Raw genomic sequence first — 5,391 nt, 5'->3', positions numbered from 1 at the left:
ATTAACCAGGCATAGTGGCAGGTGCCTATAATCCTAGCTACTTGGGAGGCTGAGGCAGGAGAATCACTGGAACCTGGGAGGCAGAGGTTGCAGTGAGCTGAGATTCTGCCACTGCACTCCAGCCTGGGTGATAAGAGTGAAAGTCCGTCTCAAAAAAAAAAAAAAAAAAAAAAAAAAAGCAAAGGTCTATGTCATGCAGATCATATATTCTAATTAATTAATTGTGTTAGGAAACCTTACTAGTAAGAGAAATGCCTGTTTGCCACTCCTGGATATTCATGCTAGAAACTTTGTTTGAAGTATAAACAAGAAGGACCATGAGTGAATTTATTACCACTCTTATGTTAGCTAGTCTTGAGTAATTAGCCAGGAAATCTTTGTGAATGTAAACCTGGAGATGAAATAGAAAATATGCCAGATATTGGGATATTTGATATATATATTTATGAATTTCATATTCACTCAATAAGCATTTATATTTTGTTTGTTATGATTTTTCAAAAACAAATAATGTGACCAGGTACAGTGGCTCACACCTGTAGCGCCAGGTGTGAATGTAAATCATATGAATGTAAATGACATTACATTCATATGATACAATATTATGTAGCTAATTAAAAACCATGTTTCAAAATGTATTAAAATATAATATGTACATTTTTAAATCAGGATAATAAACTATATGTAGTATAACACAAAGTGGCTAAACATATATGTACTGAACATTCATTGATTGCCTATCCAATATCCAATTTCCTTTGTCCCCTCTCTAAAAGCATACAGATTTCCCTCCTTGTCATAGTTCATGGGTGAGTAACATTAAGCCCAAGGCAAGAGCCCACAGTAGTCATCTTGCCACAGTTTTTAGTTCATATTGGTTCAATCAGAGTAAAACTTAAGACTTTTATTCAAAGCTTCTATGAGTCACAGGAACCTATGTTCCTTTTTCCCCCTAGATTTGAACCATCAGAGACGCTGGCACATTGAGGAGACCTGTCAAGAGAATTTCAGAGAAACTTAGCTGGAGTCCTAATCACACGGTGCCAGAAGCCTTCATTGCCTCTAGACTTTTCAAGTAACAGTAACCAAAAAAAAAAAATTTTATTTTTAAAACCAGTTTTATTAGTGATTCTGTTCCTTGCAACCCAAAAATTCAAAATGACGCAATATATAGATATATTACAGTAGTACTCAACTGAAACTGCACGTTAAAATCACCTGGGGAACTTCTAAAAGTAACCATGCCTGGATCTCACACCCAGAGATTCTGATTAAAATGGTCTGGGTATGGGATCCTAGCACTAGTATTTTTAAAAAACATTCCCTTGTGATTTTAATACACAGTGAAGATTAAAGACCATGAATATATTATGTAATATATATGTTAGGTATACATAAATTGTTGGAAGGAAAATACATTAAAAGTTAAGGATGCTAATTCCTGGGTATTGATAGTGCATTATTTTTGTTGTTTTTATATCAATGAAACAATTTTTTTAAACTTTATTTTGTTACTAAGTCTAACTCATCTTTGGGTCATTATTTATTACCTAGTGAAAGAATATTAAAATATATATGTTTTTCTTTACTTGTTTTTGTTGTTGTTGTTGTTGTTGTTTAGCAAAGGGATCTCACTCTGTTGCCCAGGCTGGAGTGCAGTGGTGTAATCATAGCTCACTGTAGCCATGAACTCCTGGGCTCACGTGATGCTCCTGTCTCAACCTCTCTACTAGCTGAGACTACAGGCACGTGCCACCATGCCTGGCTATTTTTTTTTAGAGACAGATCTTGCTGTGTTGCCCAGGCTGGTCTTGAATTCCTGGCCTCAAGCAATCCTCCTGTCTCAGCCTCCCAAAGCACTGAGATTACAGGGATGAGCCACCATGCCAAGCCTCCTTTACTGATTTTTGGTTTTGTTTTTACTTTATTAAAATACTAAGTTTTATTTCACACGTGTATTTTTGTTTCCCCACCATTTCCATGTCTGACCACTGTTACTACTATGTCCTATCATAACATTCCATACAAAAAACAAGCAAAGGGCAGAGTTCGATCTTTAAAAACTAAACAGGCATTTTGGACAACACATTCTTGGCAATGGAACCTGGACAACATTTATCAAACACAGTAGAGAAAGTTCTCACTCTGCATTATAAAAAGGATAGCCAGATATCAACTGTTACAGAAATGAAATAAGACAGAAAATTTTTAATAAATTGTTTAAACTATTTGCTTCAAGAGACTTCCACCACTGCCAGAGATCTTGAATAGCCTCCTGGTCAGTCATCTGGAAGCAATTCTTCACATAATTGATGAATTTGGCTTCCACATTGGGAAGAGAACCACCTTTTTCTGTACTTGCTTGCATTTTTGCTTTAATGTCTTCTACAGAGCTAGGTCCTTTTGGTGTTTTAGGAGATTTTTTCTGTTTTTTGAAGGATTCTTGTCCTTTTGATCTTGGTGTTGATGGTTTTGAGTCTTTTCCATTCTGGTTTGACTTTTGTGTATTTTTGGCTGGAGTATCTCGTTACAGATTTCTTCACTGGTGCTTTTTCTTCAGTTTCCTGATCATCAAAATCATCATCATCATCTTCATTATCATCATCTTCTTCTTCACCATCAGCAGCAAGTTTTACTTTTTTCCGTGGAAACTTGCTACCACCTCCAGGGACAGATCACTTTCCAGATATACTTAAGAGTTTCACATCCTCCTCCTCTTCGTCTTCTGACTCTGCATTTTCCTCCACAGCTACTAAGTGCTGTCCACTAATATGCACTGGCCCTGAACCACAATTCAACCATAAGACCAGTGGTGGTGTTATTTCAAAGCCCCCAACGGAAACCATTTACTGTACAGACATTTTCAAAGTTGCCCATATTACTTTAATTGGACTGCCTTCATAATTCATTGGCTCTGCTTCAACAATGTGCAAGTCACTCTTTGCACCAGCCCCTAAACTGACCATTCTTAAAGACAACTGGTGCTCATTTTCATCATTATCAAATTTAAAGTGATAATCTTTGTCCACCTTTAGTTCACAATTAAAAAGATCATTCTGGGGCCTCAGGGGGCTCATGTCCACGTCCATCAAACCTTCCATGGGGTGGTAACGTGCACTTAGGTGAGAAATGAGGTGGGTGGAGATAAACAACTACTGCCTCCAGAGAACAGCTGCGCAGGACAGAATCACACCAGGCTCTTTACTGTTTTTAATTACAAAAGTAATAGAAGCTCAAAGTATTACATTCAAGGAGGATAGAAGTGTAAAATGCAAAAAGTGAAAATTCCTTTAAAAAGCAAAAATTCCCTTTTATTTCCTACGTACTTTCCTTTTTCCTACAAAGAACAAATATAACTTCTATCCTGAGAAACATTTTTAATAAAGAAAACAAAATATGAAAAATAAGTGGTACAGATCTCAAATTATTGCCTTCAAAATAATTCCCCCTCATCTATACAATTTGAAGATTAGAACACATAGGCTATATTAAAGATAAGAAAATACAACATTTTCAGTGTCTTGTGCTAAGTGAGAACTGGAATCTCAATTAGTCAGGAATATGAGTAAATCTTTGCTTACAATGATCTGGTTCTATGGGAAAATCGTCTAAAAAGTGTGCTCACACCTGTAATCCCAGCACTTTGGGGGGTCAAGGCAGGCGGATCGTCTGAGGTCAGGAGTCAAGACCAGCCTGGCCAACATGGTGAAACCCCATCTCTACTAAAAATATAAAAAATTAGCCAGTCATGGTGGCACACACCTGTAGTCCCAGTTACTCAGGAGGCTGAAGAAGGAGAATCGCTTGAGCCAGGGGTTGGAAATTGCAGTGAGCCGAGATCGTGCCATAGCACTCCACCCTGGGTGACAGAGTGAGACTCCATCTCAAAAAAAAAAATTAAAAGTATTCTGTAGGGTACACACAGTCAAGAACATACAATGTATATCATATGTGTGGCACTTCTCTGTGGGCAGGGTTTACTTATATTTTATGTAAATATTTAATATAATAAGACTTTTTATTGAAAGTAATTGTCATAGCAACTAATAATTTTCTTTATATCTAATTCCAAAGCAGAAATTTCCTTGATAAATATACAATTTATTCCAGGGTTATTTGTTTATAAAATGTAAATTTCTAATTTATTCTACAAATAAATTTATTATTTTGTAATTTTTAGAAATATAATTTGTAACATTACAAATATAATTTACTTATAAAATATTTTATTAATATAAATACATTTATAATATAGATATATAAAACTTGCCAGGCATGGTGGCTCACGCCTATAATCTCAGCACTTTGGGAGGCCTATGCGGGCGAATCACTTGAGGTCAGGATTTCAATACCAGCCTGGCCAACATGGCAAAACCTCATCTCTACTAAAAATACAAACAATTAGCAGGGCATGGTGGCGCGTGCCTACAATCCCAGCTATTCACGAGGCTGAGGCAGGAAAATTGCTTGGACCTGGGAGGCAGAGGTTGCAGGGAGCTGATATCGCGCCACTGCGCTCCAGCCTGGGTGATAGAGTGAGACCCTGTCTCAAAAAAAAAAAAAAAAAAAAAAAAAAAAAAAAAAAAAAAGATATATAAAATTTATTTACAAAGTTAATTTCTGATTATAATATTATTTCTAAAATATTTTCTAAATGTTTGAGGTTGAGGGAAGTGGGAAAAAGGAGGCATTTTGAGGCATTTCTCTCTGGATTCCTGTTTTCCCATTTTGATCTCCAGAAGTCAAAATGAAAGATGAAATCAATAAGGAAAGAATAGCTTCCTCATTGTGTATGCTTCAATGGACTCTTCTAAAGCCAGAGGAACTAGATGCGTTTTAGGCACTCACTAAATAACAGATGAATGGGAAACAGGGGAACCTGTTATTACATTTAACTGCTCCGTTCCTTCCACAATAACAGTTGAGCCTCTTTCAGTTGTGGTAACAGAAAGTAGTAATAGCATATATAAAGTAGGATTTGTATCATCACTGCTCTAAGACTTTGAGGCTCATTAAAAAATACATTGTACAAACAATCTAGCAATTGTTTTTATGGTGCATCAATGAAGTGAAACGTATTCCAATAGCATGTCAAAAAAGTATTGAGATACCAGGGAATTATTTAAACCATTCTCTTCAGTTAACTGGTGTTTTTTCTTTTGAGTGTTTTTTTAATTCAATCATAAAAGTTAGCTATTTCTAAAGGCTGCTCTTGGTTCATAAAATCATGTAACCAGCAGAGAGGAAGATGCTTGACTTACTGTGTTTATTCAATATATTCAACAAGTATTAAGTTATTAAAATTGAAGATATAGAGGAGGGCATCTAGAACAAAGCCCTGCTTTACACTATGTCCAGTTATAATTTAATCCGTCAGATATTTTTACCCAC

General features: G+C 36.0%; 1 pseudogene; it reads right to left on the bottom strand.

Moving 5' to 3' along the window:
* Positions 1-2,179: 2,179 nt before the first annotated feature.
* On the bottom strand, positions 2,180-3,101 carry LOC129024768 (nucleophosmin-like; annotated as a pseudogene).
* Between the last annotated feature and the right edge of the window lie 2,290 nt (positions 3,102-5,391).

Source organism: Pongo pygmaeus, chromosome X (genome assembly GCF_028885625.2).
Source record: "Pongo pygmaeus isolate AG05252 chromosome X, NHGRI_mPonPyg2-v2.0_pri, whole genome shotgun sequence".
Lineage (NCBI taxonomy): Eukaryota > Metazoa > Chordata > Mammalia > Primates > Hominidae > Pongo > Pongo pygmaeus.
This window is presented reverse-complemented; position numbering and strand designations above follow the sequence as displayed.